The 19,709-nt window shown below is 44.3% G+C and overlaps 1 protein-coding gene across 3 annotated transcripts in view; it reads left to right on the plus strand.

Annotated features, from left to right (window-relative positions):
• Nucleotides 1–19,709, plus strand: part of USP53 (ubiquitin specific peptidase 53) — a 72,433-nt gene that overhangs the window by 591 nt on the left and 52,133 nt on the right. The window contains exon 2 of one of the 3 annotated variants that reach the window (XM_053251555.1): nt 17,566–17,729. The exons of 1 other annotated variant lie outside the window; for it this stretch is intronic. The gene's annotated coding sequence lies outside the window, so the exon portion shown is untranslated. Of the gene's footprint in view, nt 1–563; nt 627–17,565; nt 17,730–19,709 lie in introns of those variants that run through there. One more of the 3 variants, XM_053251556.1, reaches the window with a different exon arrangement.

Genomic DNA, 19,709 nt, shown 5'->3' on the forward strand with positions numbered 1-19,709 from the left:
TTTTTTTTTCTCGGGGCGGCAGGTGCCTGAGGGGAATGCGCCGGTGGGTGTGTGGGGAAGGGAGCGAGGGGGCCCCGGAGACAGTGCCCCGCAGGTGCCTGACGGTGGGGTGTATGCGTGTGTACGCGGCTGAGGGAAGGGGGCAGGTCGCCTCAGGCGGAGGCGCCCCGAATAACACGTACACGGACTCTGCTGCTCCCCTTTCACACGCACCTCGGCGGTGTCTGCCCCCTACCAGGAAATGGGGCATGTTGAGGTGCCCCTTGCTTCTCCCTTCCCCTCACTGGCCGCCTTCGTCCCCAGCTTGTGGTTGCCGCCGAGCCTTTGCCTTGAGAGCCCATCTCTTCCTCCTTGTTTACTTCTTCACGCTTTCTCTTCTGCCAGTCGCTGCTTCGTGTCAGTTTTATTGGCTGTTGAAAAGGCTTGGCTAATGACAACAGCCACCCCCCCGCCCCGCCGCCGCTTTACTTATCCCCGGCTCTTTAATCTGGAGCCTTCCTTAAGTGTCAACACGCTATCTGTAGCTTTCATTACAGCATACCAGAGGGTGCCTAATTCTTTCTCTCCTTCCTATCCCTTTTCTGTGGTTAGTTGGCCACATCAGGAGAAGAGGGCAGGAAATAAATGTAATCTGAATATTCGTGGCTGTAAGGCATGTTTAGGATGGGGCAGGGGTCAAGGTTTTAGAGGTCTGTCTAGGGAGGGGAGGGTAAGTGTTCCCCTCTTCTGGTTATCTCTGCCGGTCTGGACAGGTTTTGCAGAACCTCATATTTACATTGTGGTGTGGGTTTTGTTTTTGTTTTTTGGAGGTTTTGTGTCTAAAAAGCGCTGCAGAATATCCAGCAATTGGTTTTTCATTCTTGTGTTTGAATGCACCCAGAAATTAAATGGAGAATTAAAATAACACTGTATTTGCTGGTGCTGGTCTTACACCACAAAACTCTCCAATTAGGTACTTTTAAAAGAGACAATTGCAACTTGTGTAAACAGTCTTTGGGATAAGCTACCTATCAATATTCATGTTTATGACCCTGTAATGTTGCTAGCTTCATAAGTGTTAAACTATAAGATTAATTTTTAACCTGGGTGTTGTATGCATGTTCAAGGGAAGTGTCTGAGACCCATTCTAAACATTCTTTGAAAACAGGAAATGTCAGTACAGGTGTGTGATGGTGGTGAATAGGTTTCAGTACTTGAAATGTTATTGGAATACCATGGCATAAGGATACAGAACTTAGATTGTCCCTTTTTTTAAAAAAAAGTACAAATGTATTGCTTAGGATCAAGAGCTAACAAACGTATGACTGAAGTTAATATAAACTTTAAGTATTTTTATAGAACTCAGGTGCTTTGAGAATGTTTCTAACTTGAAAATACTTACTTCCTGATATGTTTAGCATATTACAGTATGTACGTATGTAGTATCTGTAAGACTTATTGTCTTGGATGGATGTGCTTAACTTTCAAGTATTGAAGAGGGGGTTATTCAGTGCATAAGGTTGCGTATGTGACATCTTATGTAAAGAAATTGCTTTTGATGTTTATAGTCCGTTTGTGGCTTGTTCCTGTTCTCAAGTAAAAGGCGGACTTAATCACTGGAGAAAAGTTTTGTTTTACATAGACTCATTTTCTTGATTGAGCAGTAACTTTGTCTTGTTCTGTGAAGTTGCAAATGTCAAGCTAGACATTGGTAAACAGCACAGGAAACTTCTATTGCCAAATAGTATCTTCTGAACATATCCATGCATTGATCTGGTTTGTTTTCCTCACATTCATGTGGAGAGTGGGATGAATTTCTAAAGGGCCAGACTCTTGACTTGGGAGACAAATGCATCAATTTTAGTAGTATGTTATATAATAAAGTAGCCATAGAATGAACATTGATTTAGGTCCAAAGAATGAGACTTGTGTTAGACAGTTGTGCTTTTGTACACCCCGCCTTGCCCACTTCAGTCCTTTATACTTGCTAAAGGCCATTCCCAAAAGTCAAGCGATCCTCCAGAATGGCATGCAATACGTTTTGAGGTTCTCTGGATCCAAGCCAGAACTTTAGCTTGGTCCTCCACCCACCCTGCTCTCTCTATTTATTTTAAAACCTACGTTGTCTTTACAATTTGCACTCAAGGTGGTTTAACAAGTGATAATACATGAAACATATTCCAATATTAAAATGTCAGTTGCAAGATACATAAGAGCAGCCAAGCTTAAAAACTATTGTTGGTTGGTGGGGAGTAGGAGGAGTTTATAAAGGGCTATATATCTAATTTGAGGATAAATGCACCAATATTTTAGTAGTCTGTTATGTAAGGTAGATATTGATTTGTATCCAAAGAATGATGACCAGAGTTTTCTGAAAAACTATCTGCTGTGCAGAAATTTTTCCTCCTGAGCCTTTCTTTTTCTGGAAAGTTTGAGCAAAAGTTGTTTCAATTAGTATAGAAAGTCTTGCTTCTGTAAAAGTCTTATTTAAGAGCTTTTAAAACTATATCTGGGATCTGAGAACATTTTCATCAGAAGTTGTGCTAAGAGTCTTTATAGTACAATCCTAAAACATTATGTGGAAGTAAGCCCTACTGAGTTCATTAGGACTACTTCATGCAAGCAAGCCTGAGATTCCTATGCATATTTACTCAGATGTAAACTGCATCGAGTTGAATTGGATTTATTCCTATGCAGCTTTAAACATCATAGTGGAAGAGCCATTTTAAAATCAAATGCATGTTCTGACCAATGTAGCTTATCAAATAGCATTTCTAGTGTCACTTGAGAACACCCTAAGAGTAATTAATATGTCAGAGCAATTGTGTTAATGAAAATCATTCATACTTCCACTGAACAAATCAGGTCAGATTATTTGCCAGTAACATTTTTGTTACTTAATCTGGAATCATTTCAAAGCTAGTTACACAAATGCTGGATTCATTCAGTCTTTCAGGTAATCTGTTGATTATTTGGCAGTGAGAAGAGTGGATGCTCTCTAGCCATAGGGCTGTATCCAGACCTTATGCAAGTGGAAGGAAACTCATGCAAGTGAACTTACCAGCCCACTGTACCTCTGGAAAAACTGTTCCTGAGGGTTGGAGAACCCATGGAATTGTGGGCAGGAGGCTACAAGGTGAGGGGAAAATAAAGGATCTGAATACATAGTACGTAGAGATGTACAAAATCTTCCTATTTCCATATGTTTCTAACTTCCTAAACATTTATATGTTGTTGACACGTGTCCACAAAAGTTAGTATATGATTTTTGTATCAACAGGGTTTTGTGGTTCCTGAGTCACTATTGTGTAACACTGTTGTGTATCATTTTCTGTCCAAAACACTTATTACGTTATTGTTGGCTTAATTATGCAATATACCGGTATTTGGTACTGAATCTCTGCTTTTGTGGATCTGCAAAAAGTGTTTGCCACAGTGAATTTTCGCCTTGGGAGCAGCAAATCATGGATACTTGTGAGATCCCTAACCAATAGCAAAGTGTGTTCTATTAAATTGCTCTTTATGAACAATTTGAACACATTAAATAATAGATTTGTAGTTAACATTTTTATTTTCTAGCTCATATGTAAAGCCAGCTGATCCTGACACGTAACAGAAATAAGAGGCAGATGGAAAAGCCCATGGCCTTTCAATAATATATTTAGTGCTGTGTAATAGTTTAGCTTGATTTAAAACTTCAGTGGGCAACATCCAGTCATGTTGAATGTTTTAAATTGTTTTAATAGCTATTTTGTGGTGTTTGTGTGAACCGCTTAGAGCCTTTGGAATCAGGCAATATATAAGTTAAATAAATAATACCTAAGCATTATTGAAATCAACAAATTGAAACAACTAACTTAAGTTCGATTAATTTCAATGGGACTTAGTTATGTTTGATTTAGTTTAGAAGTTATCCAGCATCTATTTTGGGGGCTAGAATAATCCAGGTGCCCAAATATGTGATAATTCAGTAATCCAGAAACCTTTGGTTTAAAATGAGAGTTAAGCTGCTTTACATTTTCACTTGTGCTCTAAAAAGAATGGAAATTGCAAGTTAAGGTGCCCATCTTAACTTCCGTGCTATATAAGCTATAAAGACTTTGTACAGCCTGGTGTATTATTATTATTACTAGTGTTCTGAAGCCCGTTATAATAACGGGCGCTAGCCTTTTCCTCTCCCCTTTACTGTTTGTTTTTTTTTTAAATGCAGCCTCCGCCGCTGCCTCTGAAGTCCCACCCTCCCTCCCTCCCAGCTTCCAAAACCACCTTACCCTGTCCCGTTACAGTTGAGCAAAGAAAGTCCAAAATTGAGGAGGGAGAAAGGAGCTCTCAAGCAGTGCTCCTCCCTCTGCAAAGGCTCTGCCCGAACTGGCGCTTGGGACTGAAAGGACGCCTCTTGCGTCCTTTCGGCCCCAAGCGCCAGTTCGGGCAGAGCCTTTGAAGAGGGAGGAGCACTGCTTGAGAGCTCCCCTCTCCCTCCTAAATTTAGGACTTTCTTTGTTCAACTGTAATGGGACAGGGTAAGGTGGTTTTGGAAGCTGGGAGGGAGGGAGGGTGGGATTTCGGAGGCAGCGGCGGAGGCTGTATTTTTGCTTTTCTGTTTACTTCGGCCTTCGCTCGGCCCCCGGTCCCGGCCTCCGTCTCCCTGCGGCGGTCTGGGCCTCCGCCGCCATTCCCCCTCCCGCCACCCACCGCGGCCCGTGTCTCCGGCCAGGGCGGCCACCCAGGGCTCCGGCGGGCCCACCACCCGCCGCCGCGGCGGCCCGCGGCTCCAGCGGGCCCGCCACCCGCCGCCGCCCGCAGCTCTGGCCAGGTCCTCCGCTCCCTGGGGCCTCTCCCTTGTCGCCGCGGGTGTCCTCTGGGCAAGGCGGCGGCGGCCAGTGTTCGCCGGCGCCGCTCACCCTGCTTTTTCGGGGCGGCCGCTTCTGGCCGCCCAAGATGGCCACCGGGTGCCGGCCGTCGTGTCTCCCTTGCCCTGTTCTGCGCCTGCGCTTTGCGCAGGCGCAGAACAGGCCAGGGAGGCACGAACACACGCCTTGGTGTCCGTCCACGGACGGACACCAAGGCTTTTATTAGAGAGGATTGTTATTACATTTATATCCCGCTCTTCCTCTAAGGAGCCCAGAGCGGTGTACTACATACTTGAGTTTCTTTCACAACAACTCTGTGAAGTAGGTTAGGCTGAGAGAGAAGTGACTGGCCCAGAGTCACCCAGGTAGTTTCATGGCTGAAGGGAGATTTGAACTCGGGTCTCCCTGGTCCTAGTCCAGCACTCTAACCACTTCACCACGCTGGCTCCTGACTCCTGGTGTATGATGTGTATGATGCTGGCTTTAGAAAAGAGGCTCCATGTCCCTTACACTTTGCCCTGATTTTTCAGTTAGACATTGGGCTGGGGAGGGATGCATCTGGGCAGACATTTAACAGGTGCAGGGAAACAGGTGTTTCCCTTCTCACTTCCTAGAGATGCTCCTGATTAATTTCTGCCTGATGCATCTCTGATCAAGACAAAGTGTGAGTGCATGGAGACTCATTTCAAGCCATCATCATGGCTTCTGAATGTGGAGGTTGCATTTTTGAGCCATTTTTGGAAGGGTAGCATATAAATCAAATAAATAAATAATAAATAAATAAATTTAACTATGAAGACTAATAATGTTCAATTATTAGCCCCTGGTGGCGCAGTGGTAAAACTGCCGCCCTGTAACCAGAAGGTTACAAGTTCGATCCTGACCAGGGGCTCAAGGTTGACTCAGCCTTCCATCCTTCCGAGGTCGGTAAAATGAGTACCCAGAATGTTGGGGGCAATATGCTAAAATCATTGTAAACCGCTTAGAGCGCTCCGGCTATAGAGCGGTATATAAATGTAAGTGCTATTGCTATTGCTAAAATCAATTCTCCATGAACCCAGTGGTCATTGGTACACCTTGCAGCAGTAAATTCCATACACTATGTATTTTGTGAAGGAGTATTTTTGACTATCCTGAATCTACTGGCAATCAGATTAATTGGATTATTCTTGAGTCTAGTACGATGAGAGAAAGAGTGGGAGGGATCTATCCACTTTCTCTACATAATTATACAATTAGTAACTCTTTTTTTAAAAAAATAAGGAGGCTAAAGAATTTGGGGCTATCTTCATAGAGCTCCTTGATTATTTGGTTGCCTTCTACTCCGTGGTCTTTTTATTTATTTATTTTTTTAAGATAAGTGTTTCCAGATTATATTATTTGCTACTGCATTAATGTTTTGGTTATTTTATTCTCAGCTTACCTAAAAAAATTTTTTAGAATGGATTTCTTCCTGTTTTCTCTCTGCTACTGAACATCACTGAACTGATGTTGTTGTTGAGCTATCCATCATAACTATACTGAAGAATCTGAGTACTTCTAAACATAGGATAGGCTCATTAGGGGAGCTTGCAGACTTCTAAGATTCTATAAAGCTCAGTGAATGTAACTGGCTCATAACAGCTTCCTGTTTACTTACATGCTGCAAAAGTGCTAAGTCTAATATAATTATGTTCTGAAATGTACACATGCAAACATTAAATTGGAAGTGGATGGTGTGCACAATCCTTCTGAGTTTTCCCTGAGTTTTCTTGGATGCTCTTTGATTTTATTCCACAATTAATTCATGTGGATAACTTATTTCATCAAAATGCCTTCTTAGTATTGCCAGATATTAAAAGAAAGTCAACCTGGAATCATCCTTTAGAATCTGCAGTTTGCATCAGCTCAGGGTCAGTTTCATAATGTTTTGTGCACTTCCCACTGGCCAAAATGGAGCCTTGTAAGGCTTTTTATCCATCTCCAAATGTTGTTGAGCCTGGGAAAAACTGCAGAGAATTATCGGAAAAGCTGATGACTGCTAGATTTCATTAAAAGACTGCAGCAGAAAGCTACTAAAGAAACTTCCAGTCCAGTGCATACTAAGAAGTAGGTTCAACAGAGATTTGGAACTTTAGCCAGTTAGAAGAACTTTGGCTTGGTGTCAGTGAAAATGCAACATTTTATCTTGTTTGAAACAAGGACCTTGGTGCTAGAATGTTTAATGCTACTTTTGCAAGAGTTTTTGTACACGCAGTGAGCAAAGCATGCTGATGACTATTCAGTGATATTGAACATGGATCTATTTTTTACTAAATACAGGACATGCAATTCTTCTATTTTCAATTGATATCAAGCTTCACACTCTGGTCCTAATGTCTTTGACATAAATGCCATGAATTAAAATAGGACTTGATTCCATGTAGTGTAACTAGAGGTCAGCACATAAGCATTATTGTACAGGGCAACATAATGTAGTTCAGCCAGTTTACTATGGCCTTTATTCGCATGCAATACTTGTACACATTCACAGACCAAATGTGCAACATTCTCACACAGTTTAAACAGCTACCAGCATTTCTTTAGAGCTGCCTACTTCTTTCCACCAGCAACATACAATCCCATCTCTCCCTACATCTTGTGCACTGACAGTTTTCCCCCTAGTTTGAGCACTTGGAATTTTTATAAACGTCCCATCATACTTCAGCAGTTTTGCTTGGGAGAACTGATTTCAGTTGGCTGAAGCCAGAGCTCTCACAGCTAAAAGCTTTATAGGATTCAAACTCTGCACCTAGCATTTACCTCAGGTTTTATTCTTCTGTTGATTTCCTTGGTTTGTGTTTTTTTTACAAATTTTTAAACTGGCAGAACTGCTTTTTTCTTTTTAACAAATATACATGTTCTGTGCTGTAGTAGCATAATGGCTAAAAGACTGAGCTCTGAATCCAAAGTCTTCCATTTGACTTTTTCCTCTAATTTATTTAGTGACCTTGGGCAAACTACTCTTGTCAGTACCTCATCTGCAGTATGTGTGTATATAGGTGTGTGTGTGTGTGTTTGTATTATATATGTATTATATTGAGTCATACCGCTGTTCCATCTAGCTCAGTATTGTCTGTGCTAACTGGCAGCAGCTCTCTGGAGTTTTCAGACAGGGTCCTCCCTGGATATTTATTTTTATTTTAAAGATGTATTTATGCACCTTTTTGTATAAATTTAAGGTGGCTTAGAGTAAAAAATAAAATAGTACAATAACTCAGTATTTTAAAATGATAAAATATAGTAATACGCCTAAGACAGTTAAATAATTTTACACATCAAAGGTGATAGATCTGGAAAGCTTGACAGGAAAAACAGGTTTTCACCAAAGACTGAAATATTGAGAGAGGAGAGAACCAATTGAATCTCATTTGAGGGGTGGGAGTTCCACATAGGTATCACTGCTGAAAAGACCAGTTTCTGAGATGCCGAGGATTGAGCCTGGAACTTCTACATGCAAAAATTCATGCTATGACTATTAATAATAATAATTCAATTTCTATACCGCCCTTCCAATAATGGCTCAGGGCGGTTTACAAAGAGAAATAACAAATAAGATGGCTCCCTGTCCCCAAAGGGCTCACATTCTAAAAAGAAACATAAGACACACACCAGCAACAGTCACTGGAAGTACTGTGCTGGGGGTGAATAGGGCCAGTTACTCTCCCCCTGCTAAATAAAGAGAATCACCACGGTAAAAGGTGCCTCTTTGCCCAGTTAGCAGTTATACTGCTTTTCAACAAAAAGTTTGCTACGTGGTTTACATAGGAGGGAAAAATAAGATGGTTCCCTGTTTGTAAAGTTCTCATGGTCTAAAAAGAAACAGAAGGTAGACACCAGCAAGAGTCACTGGAGGAATGCTATCCTGGAGTTGAATAGGGTCACTTTGAAAGGTGCACTAACTTGCACTGAGTTAGGGCCCTTCTCCTAAAAACACTGCTTTTCAGGCAGCATTTTTCACCAGCCTTTGTTAAAGAATCCCCACCACCACTCCCTTCCAGCAGTTAACCTAGAGATATCCACTTGCTGCTCCACAGCTAATGGTTCTGGCCAACCAGTCACGAGCCCAGCAAGGAAGCCACTGTGTACAGCCATGTATGTATTTGGTCTAAAACGTATTTTCTGCTTTCCGGCCAAGGTAGTGAGTCCTTCAGAAGTATTATATTGGTTAATATTGGCCTAATTTACAGGTTTGTAGTAAGCATTTCCATATTATGCTCTAGAAGTGTTTTGAATACTCTGAAGTGCTACAGAATTCCTAAGTATTCTTGTTAGAAGATATGCCATTTAATACTTCTATGGTAGGCACTAGGTACTCTAAAAGAGTATCCAAATCTGGTTTTGGCTTTGACAAATAGTAGGTATACAGAAGTTGGGTTATCTTTTAGCTGAAGACAATCAGCACCTTTTGGATCTTTAGTGTGTCAGCTCAGTTGTGCAGTTATGTAGTGGCTCATTACTTCTTAAAGCTACTCCTAAAGTTGTGACCTTTGAAAAGTTTCAGATTCTTACATTCTGACACACCTTATTAGATGTTGTGGACTTTTCCAGCACAACATGTATAATTTTGCCATGACTGTAAACCATAACTAAGATTTCTTTAAATATGAGGTGTGCTAATATTGTTTAAGATTATCAGGAAGGAAACAGAATTAATTTTGGCCTCCGGATGAAGATAGTATAACCATTAATCTGAAGTTTCTGTGTTACCCCTAAAAAGCATAGGACTAATTGATTACTTGAATGTTAATTATTGTCATACATTGTACACAGCTTGCTGCTGAAGTATTAACACACTTGTGTCTGAGGTACAGGTATCTTTATCTGGATGTGTTCTTAAATATTACTAGGGTGTGGTGTTGACCTCAAATAGTTTAAAAAAAAAAAGTGTTCCTTGAGAAATTGACTTCCTCAGACATACTAGTAAGCATCTCTGTAATTACCAGTTTTAACAAGTAGTGGTATTGCTAGACACCCATAAAACAGTACCACAAATGGTGAAATCAGTGCTTCCACAATAGATTTCTCCAATGTAGGGTCAAATGTAATTATTTCAGCAACCATGCACAGTGTAAATTATCCCTCTTATTTGAATCTAAATCCAGAAGCATGAAAAGTGTGCAGTGGTTGGGAACACATATCTGAGGAAGTGGGGGAGGTGCATTTAATGTATAATAGATATGGTGAATTAAATGTCTGATCATGTGTTGTGATTAGAGATGTAAAGGCTCAGGAAAAAAACAGTTTTCCCCAAAGGACTTTTTTTCTTTTTAAAAAATTGGAAAACTTGAAGAAAAACATGGATTATGAAATATTTTCTTTTGGAATTATGAATAAAATATTTAAGAAAAGATGTTTGAATATATTCATCTAAGGAAAACTGTTCTGGCCTTTACTCACCCAAGCTTCTTGCTTGCTTCAGATTCCTCCAGCTTCTGTAGCATGTGAAAGAAATTGTTTGGATATATACTAGATCAAGACATAAATGAACAGGTGAAAAGATAGAAGCTTGTCTCAATCCAGGCAATTCAGTTTTCATAAGCCATTAAGATGAAAATGAAGGATCAGAAGAAGCAGAAACTGCTGATAGTGGTCTTCTGGTAAGATAAAGTTGTGCCATCGAGTGGGTGTCAACTCCTGTTGACACAGAACCATGTGGTTTTCTTTGGTAGAATACAGAAAGGGTTTACCATTGCCATCTCCTGCACAGTATGAGATGATGCCTTTCAGCGTCTTCCTATATCACTGCTGCCTGATAAGGTTTTTCCCATAGTCTAGGAAACATACCAGTGGGGATTCGAACTAGCAACCTCTTGCTCGCTAGACAAGTTATTTCCCTGCTGCACCATTAGGTAAGTATGGTCTTGTGGTAGCAAGCATGAATTAATTGTTTCCTTATCTAAGCAGGGTCCACCCTGGTTTGCAGTTTAATGGGAGACATGTGTAAGCACTGTAAGTCATGCCCCTCAGGGGCTGGGGCTGCTCTGGGAAGAGGATCTGCATGCTTGCATGCAGAAGATTCTTAGTTGCCTCCCTGGCATTTCCAAGATAGGGCTGAGAGAGATTCCTGCCTGCAACCCTGGAGAAGCCACTGCCAGTCTGTGTAGACAATATGAACTAGATGGACCCAGTGGTCTTTTTCACATAGGGCAACTTCCTATGTGATACCTCAGAAAATGAGACTGATTAAAGAAAGTTTTATGTAGCAAAATTGTGTACTATAAGTCTTTCCCCTTCTCTTTTTCTGGAAGTGACAGGAAGTTGGTCACTGTAGCAATGACACAAAGTTAATGACAGAGCCTCTGCAAGCATGGTAGAAGTGAGGATGTAGTTGGGGGACACACAGAATGAATGTGCTCACCCCACTCTTCAATTGGTGGGGTGCTGCACTGTATGTCAGTCAGGGTTTCCCCCCTGCTTTCAGTGTTAACTTTTTGCCTGCTTCTCTTAAACAGGCTTTGACAGTTTATGAGAAGCAGGCAACAATTGATGTTGAAAATAGAAAAAACTGACTTACAGAGCTGCTGGATTCCTTGGGGTTCAGCAGATTGTAGTCCATTTGTAACAAAATTAAATAACATTTAAAAGAAAATTACTACATTTGGACTAACTGTCTTAATAAACTATACTGCTAAATGTAATATACCAAACATGATCAATGTTATGAGCAAAGCAGGTTATAAACAATAAATTCTCCTAAAGAAACAATGTGACTTTAGACCTGTAAAGGGTGCTAAAAAAGGAATGCATATATTTCAATTTCCCCCAAAATTTCCATTCCCCTCCCCCACAAAAAACCTAGAAAAAACTGATTTTTCCACGACTTCAGAATTTCTGGAAATTTTACATCTCTAATTGTGATTGCATATAATGGTCCATTTATTTGACATTATATGACTTGCCTAGCAATCATGAGGTTGCTGGTTCGAATCCCTGCTGGTATGTTTCCCAGACTATGGGAAACACCTATATTGGGCAGCAGTGGTATAGGAAGATGCTGAAAGGCATCATCTTGTACTGCATGGGAGGAGGCAATGGTAAACCCCTCCTGTATTCTACCAGAAGAAAACCACATGGCTCTGTGGTCGCCAAGAGTCGACACAGACTCGACAGCACACTTTACCTTTATAGTGGTCTCTAACAATTGTACCTTTAATACTCATAGCCTTTTTTGTTTTTAATTTGTTATTGATTTATACCCGTCCTTGTGGATATTTTGTGACTAACAAATAGGTTGCAATAAAACCTAAAATATGTTAACACTACGGTAAAAGTAAGAGTTCAAAGTAAACCATCATTTTAAGAGCTAATTAATTAAAACACTTGCAAAATTATCTTCCTTGGTGGCCTTCAGTAGACGCCATCTTTTTAGCTTGGCTAAATAATATCTAGTTTTAATTTAATTTTTAATCTGCTTTTAATTGGTTTTTTAATTTTGATGTGTTTGATTTTAATGTAAATCACACTGATCCACTTTAGGAAGAGTGGTATATAAATTGAATGAATGGATAAAGTTAAAAGCAACGAAAGGTAGAGTTTGAAAAATCTCCCTAGGAAAGGTACTCCAGATCTGTGGTGTTAACACTGAGAAGGCCCTCTCTCTGGTACTCATGAACCAGAACAAAGATAGTGAGAAGGGCTGATCTCTAGGCTTGGTAGGCTCATATGGGCATAGGCAATGAGCTTATAGCCCATTTAACTGGCACAAGATAGATCTAATGTGTGCAAGCAACCTGACCCCCACCAGTATCCTTGCAGCCACATCTTGAACCAATTGTTTCTACATTGTCATTAAAGGCAGCTCCATGTAGAGTTCATTACAGTAGAATAGTCTGGGTATGACCACTGTGTGAGTGACTGTGGTCAGATCAGCTTTTAGTAGGTTGGGCTATAACTGGTGAGTAATTGTTATCACTAGCAGTTGGTTCATAATCTCCAAAATACTACTTCCAAGAAATTGAAGATGCATCACCCCACAACTCGTGATGCAATTCAGCTCCATTTTTCCTATTCCGTTCCAAAATAAAGGAGCCAGACTTTTCAAGGGGACTAGGGAATTGCCTCACTCCCCACAACCCTTAGCACCCATATTCCCTAGTGCTCACCAACACAGAGGGCGTTGCCTCCCTTCAACATAGAAACAGAGTTAGAATGAGGAGGAGAGAGTGCGAGCAAGCCAGGAGGATGAAGATGAAAGGGTGCTTCATGCTAGGCTGCATAGAAACCCCAAAGGAGTGTGTGGTGTGATTGTTTGCTCTGGCTTGAACAGAGGTGGGAATGGGCTTTTCCTGTGGCTGTTGCTGAATGACTAAGAGTCCAGCTGGATTGGTATTCCAGAGTTGGTCATGCTCCTCTCTTTCTTGTGAGTGGTGGAGGCAGGAGTTCTCCTAGTGGTGTCTCCTAGTTGGCTATTAGTGCCAGCATGAAGAACTGTCCTGCCTGGGAGTTATTTGCACTTTGCTTCAGGCTTCAGGGTAAATCTTGAGCGAAGCCACTTGGAACTACACTTGCAGTATTGAGGGAAGCAGCCCCTCCCCTCTGCGCTTGGTTTTCTTTTGAAACAAGTCCATATGCAGGCTGAGGTATTTTCCTTCTAGACAAGGGGTGGGGGAGGGGAGGAGAGAGCTGTCTACAGAGATAGATCTGCATTTCTGAAGAGAGCATGCCTCTTATGCTAATGATTCTACATCAGCACCTCTCTCTGTTTGCTCCAGTGTTTTTAGAAAAAATAGCTTAAAACCAGCATTTTAAAAATCCGGAAATACCTCAAGATAAGCTAGGATTTGCAAGACCAATTCCGACTTGTGTGTGGAGTGGGTCCAAGAATCTCGATGCGACTTCATGGTAAGTTTAGCTGGTGTGTGAACACACACACTTTCTCCTGAAGGAGATTTGGGCAGAAGTCCTGTGTTTAAAGCCTCCTGGAGAACTATCCTATCCCTCTTGTTTGCTTGGGGACTCTGTGGCTTCTGGAATTCCTGCCAACCATAGAATATGCTGCCACTGGAGTGGTTTTCTTTCACCTGGGACTTTAACACACATGGCTTTTAGTTCGCATCTCCTCCAGAATGGAGGGTGCAAGTCCACATATAAGCTGGATTTATCCCAAAGTCACAGCGGGCTATCAAGGACCAGTTCACACTCAATTCTGCTTTCCCTCGAATTACTGCTGTGCATTCTAGCTTAGCCTGAATTATGTCCGGGGTAAAAAAAATCCTCTATTTGCAATGTCTTTTTGTTGTTGTTTTTTAAAAACAAGCTTTCTGGTATGCCCTGCTGCTTCTCCCGTGATGTGTGGAGGGGCCATTGCCAATAATTCGGCTTTTTTCGAAGCTCACACTTTTGTGGGTTTTTAAAAAAAACTTCATGAGGCGCCAATCAGCTTCAGAAAGAGCCTTCAGCTCGGGAGGGGCTTTCACTGAGGATCAGAAGAGGAGGCGTGGTGCCTTGCCTGTCTGCCCCCAAACTTGGCCATTGCTCCCTCCCTACTTTGTTTCCGATGAGTTCAGTGAGACTGTCCTAAGTGACTATCTCTAACCAATAAAAGCTGCTTCTCTTCTTTTCTCTCTCTCCCTGCATCCCCCCCCCCACTTTGCTAAATTATTGAGCAGGTTGCTCCTTGCCAGGTTGATTTCCAAAAATATTTGAAGGCAACAAGAGAATCTTGCAGTTTGCAAGGAACTGGAGACTTGGGTGAACTAACGGAACGCCAAGTGTCAGCAGAAGGCACTGCTTGGCAACTTGTTTTGCCAATCTTCCGCAAGGCTAAATGAAGGGCAGTTTGCCAGTTGTGTTTGGTATGGTCTTCTCTTTGACTGATTTGAAATTGCGAACACTGGGGGCGGCGGGGTGTGTGTGTGTGGTTGTGATAGATTGGTGAAATTCTGTGGAGGGGGGTCCAGAAGGGGAGTGGGAGGGAGAAATTCCTAAGTTAAAATGCAAGCACAAACAGGAATGCAAAATGTGGGCTTCTTCTGCTGTTCCATGCTTTCATGCTTTCCATCCCTCTAAGACCAGTGGGTCAGTCTCAGCTTTCTTGGGAAGTAATGTAGAGAGTCTTCCTATGCTTTCGACATGTACAAGTTCCTTGCTAGTGCTACTCCAGTCTTTTGGCTACTTTAAATTCATATATGAATCTCTGGCTTTGTCTTATTGAAACCTGGTTACCATAGGAACATAGATGCTGCAAATCAGGCAGATAGGCAGGCTTTACAAATGCAGATGTTGGAGGATGCCTGGAAGCTTAAGAATGGAGACTACAGGTTTGATGTAATCTGTATCTGTTCAATTTAATTCTGCTTTGAAATATTGTTGGTGTTAGTCTTAAATGGACCCCAGACCTTTTTCCTGGTTATGGGGAGGGCATCCGTGAATGATGGGTCGTCAATCACTGCATGCTCCGAGACAGGGCCAATGAAAAACGAGCAACACATCTACTCCCTGGTATCTGCCCCCTGTCACCCAGTTCTGGTCCTGTCTTCGCTCCGGGACAGATCTATTGCTGACTCCTATCTGGTCCCTCCTTTAGCTATTTTTTTCTCTGTGTGCAAGGGGGGGGAAGGAGTTGCCTCCTTTTGTGCCGGTCTTGTGAGTTTTTACCTGTGTCTGCTTGTGGTTGTGTTCCTTAGTGTTTGTCTTCGTTTGGATTCGTATTTCCCCCGTCGTGTTTTGGCGCTTACAATGGAATTAGCTCACACGGGAGACGTGTTAAAGGGCTCTTTATCGGAGGGTCCTCTGTCTGATACTCCCAGAGATATCCCTAATGTTCCTTCGGGAGCAGGGGACGGCGGAAATCATTTCAATGATTCTGAACTCTCAAAACCGATTGAGGTAGAGAGTAATGGTGCCGGGCAACCACGAGCGGTATTGACTAAGCCCTTAAAGGCACTTAAGAAATCTAAGCACCTTAAAGACGCAGATGGCGCTAAGAGGAAGAAGAAGGCAAAAAAGGGCGACTCCAAAAAAGCTCCTCTCAGTGTAAGGCTTCAGATACGAGCCGTTAGGAGCCAGCAGCGGGAGAAGGCGACCTCTCTCATTCCCGCCGAAACTGCGCCCGCCATTTTAACCGCTCCTTTACCTACCGTTTTGCCCGGGCAGTCTGCCTCATTAACTGAAATGGCGGCTACTGAAACGGCCGTTGAGGGAGGAAAAAACCGAGCAGATGTGAGCGTCTCTCCGGCAAAAGCTTCCGGCGATCCCCGGAATGCCGCTACGGGCACAGGCGGGGAGTTCAAGGCAGCCTTATCGGGAAATGACGGGGAGGGGGGAATTTCCCTACCCGCTGTCGGCCCTAACGGAGAGCCTTTGTCATCTAAGGAGCTCTCCTGGTTGAGCTCATTCATAGAGCGACATTGCAGGGCAGTGGTTTCCCCCCTCTTGGAGCAGGCAGGCGCGCCCCAGCAGACAGGCGCTTCTCAGGGGCTTACCGGGCATTCGATCACTTTGGCTCCTCCTGCCTCGCAACGTAAGGGCCGTCGGCCGTCCTTTTCGTCTTCCCCTGGGTCCAGCCCGGTCAGGCAAGCTATCCCGGTGGGGGAACGGGTCTGGCTGGCCAGAGAATTAAGAAAACGCAGGCAACAAGGTCCCTTTGACTTGTCTTCATCTGAGGAGGAGGACATTCGGGGGCAGGCTGTCAGTTTAACCAAACGCTCACGCCTGGATGCAAACACTGCGCGAGTACAGCGCAAGGGCACAGAGATCATCCCTAATCCAGAGGCCAGGGGAGTGACCCAGCCAACAGGGCAGGCAGATATCTCCCTATCGTGCCCACAGGCTGCCCAGCATTTTCCAGACGCGACAGGCTCGTGTTCGAGTTCAGCCACCTCTGACAAGGAAGAGGGCGAACTCTCAGACGAACAGACGCCCACGGACAAACCCTCTACAACTAGGTTATTTGCTATGACTGAGTTTGAAGTGCTTCTGGCCAAAGCCAAGAGGGCTATTAAGGACGTATCTAAGGAAACGTCCCCTAACCCTACGCCTGGGTTGGATCAGGAGGTTTTTCCATCCACGTCCTCCTGTCAGGCCACGGTCCCCTTCCCTGCTTTATTTAAGGAAGTAATGTTGGCAGAATGGGGGGTGCCAGTGGCCTCTAAACCCGCTCTCTATTTTCCTAAAAAGCTGTACAATTTACCATCTGATGTTATGTCTCTGTTGGCAGTTCCTGTCGTCGATGCCCCAGTGGCTCAACTGGTGACTGGCGCTTTGGTTAACAAGGAGGGCGAGGAGTTCCTCAGGTCTCCGGAAGAAAAGAAAACGGATCATCTCCTGAAGAAAAGTCATGAGGCCTCGGCGACCGTTATTAGAGCGGCAGCCACTAACTCTGTGTTCGCAAGGGCCACCATATTGTGGACCAAGGAATTGGCCAAACTTGTTCCCCCTGAAAATAAAAAACTCAGACAGGGTCTGAACAAGATTGCCAGGGCATCTGCCCTTATGGCTGACTCTAGTCTGGACTGCTTGCAGCATGCGTCCAGATCAATGGCTGCTAGTGTGGCGGTTAGAAGGGGGCTATGGCTGCGACATTGGAGAGTCGATTCTAAGTCAAAATCCACATGGCGGCTACTCCTTTCCGTGGGGCAAAATTGTTCGGGGAAGCGTTGGAGCCGGTTCTAGTAGAGACGCGTGACAAGAAAAAGGCGATGCCTGTGGGGCGTGGGGATGTTAGGAGACCCTTTCGGACGGGCTCGGGTTTTCAGTATTCCTTTCGCCCCTACAGATCCTTCAACCGCCCTGGTTCAGCCGGAGTCCGAGACGGCTTCAGAGACAGAGAGTTCCGGGGATCTCAGTACAGACACCCTTGGCGCCAATCCTGGAATACCAAAACCAGAGGATCAGGCCGTAAGATGGGGTTCTATGGAACTTCTCAGGAACACCGGAACCGTAAGCAATGACTCCTTACCGGTCGGAGGCAGGTTGCTGGCCTTCGCACATGTATGGAGGAACACCACTTCAGATCAGTGGGTGTTAAATACAGTTTCCCAGGGTTATGTCATAGACTTTCTTTCTTTTCCCCCCGACTCCTTTTTCCAAACACCAGTATCCAAGAATCCCCAAAAGCGATTACTTATGTCAGAGGCCATCAGCCATTTGCTGAAGATCCAGGCCATAGAACCTGTTCCGGCGTCCCAAGGGTCAGATGGTGTGTTTTCACTTCTCTTCCTCGTCCCAAAAAAGGACGATTCCTGGAGGGCGATTCTGGACCTAAAAAGGCTGAATCGGTACGTGCGAAGGCGGCATTTCCGCATGGAGTCTTTCCGCACCATCAAGTCAGCCATACAGCCAGGGGATTGGCTTGCCTCCCTGGATCTGTCAGAAGCATACCTGCACGTACCGATTCACCCGTCCTCTCGTCGTTTTCTGAGATTTGCATACGGTCACCAGCTGTTCCAGTACAGGGCCCTTCCGTTTGGCCTGTTGTCGGCGCCAAGGGTTTTTACAAAACTGATGGTGTCAGTCATCGCTCACCTCAGGGTACGAGGTGTACACGCATACCCGTATCTCGACGACATTCTGATTCGTTCAGCTTCACACATTCAAGCAACAAGGGACGTGCACCTTTCGGTTCAGGTCCTGCAGGACCATGGGTTTGTGCTCAATGTCAGCAAGAGCCATCTTTTTCCCTCCCAAAGACTGGTACACCTAGGGGCTCTCTTCGATACAAGGAAGGCGTTGGTCAGGCTTCCGGCAGAGAGGAGGGAAAAAATTCATCAGGCTCTTTCTCCCTGTCTGCATTCATCAAGAGTTGCCTTGATGCACTTGGCTCGCATTCTGGGTTTAATGATCGCCTGCCTGGAATGCGTGCCGTGGGCGAGGTGGCATTCCAGGCCTCTACAGTGGCTGATTCTCCCATATCAGGAAGCCATTATAGAAAGGAAGAACAGGTGGGTAAAGCTCCCTCACAAGGTTCAGGATTCCTTCAACTGGTGGACTTCTGCGGCCCTGCAACGGGGTCTTCAGTTGGACACGCCGGAAAGGGTCATAGTGACAACAGATGCCAGTCTCACCGGTTGGGGGGCTCATTGCAGCTCTCACCAGGCTCAGGGCAGGTGGACAGCAGACGACCTGAAGCACAATATCAACTGGCTGGAGTTGAAGGCAGTCCGTCTGGCGTTCTGGCAGTTCCGGTACCTTCTGGAGGACCGACACGTCCTTGTGCGGACCGACAATATTACCACCAAAGCGCACATAAATCATCAAGGCGGTACTCGGTCCAGGTCTCTCATGAGGGAGACGAATCGCCTGTTCCTTTGGGTGGAAAAACACCTCAGATCAGTGCAAGCGGAGCATCTTTCAGGGGTCCTAAACTGCCAAGCGGACTGGCTGAGCCGGCAGTTCCTGGATCCTTCGGAATGGTCCCTCCATCAGGATGTATTCGAGACGTTAACGCAAAAATGGGGCCAGCCGGTAGCAGACATGTTTGCCTCTCCCCAAAACGCAAAGGTCCCGAGATTTTATTCAAGACACCTCTGCCGCCAAGCAGAACAAGTGGACGCCCTGGTCTCCAGGTGGCCAAAAGGGCTTCTGTACGCCTTTCCCCCCATGACGATCCTGGGGGCAGTAATCAGGAAACTGATAGTCGAAAAGGCAGAGGTAGTCCTGATAGCCCCTTTCTGGCCGAGGAGACCATGGTTTTCCGACCTACTGTCTCTATCCACCCAAAAACCGTGGCCTCTCCCGCTGAGGCAGGACCTGTTAAACCAGGGTCCCAATTATCACCCAGACCCGGATTGGCTCTGCCTCCACGCCTGGAGGTTGAGCGCCAGAGGCTGATTGAAAAGGGCTACTCCATCCGAGTCCAGGACATCATTCTGGCAGCTCGTCGTCCCTCCACGACAAAGATCTACCAGATGACGTGGTCGG

Source organism: Hemicordylus capensis, chromosome 5 (assembly GCF_027244095.1).
Source record: "Hemicordylus capensis ecotype Gifberg chromosome 5, rHemCap1.1.pri, whole genome shotgun sequence".
Lineage (NCBI taxonomy): Eukaryota > Metazoa > Chordata > Lepidosauria > Squamata > Cordylidae > Hemicordylus > Hemicordylus capensis.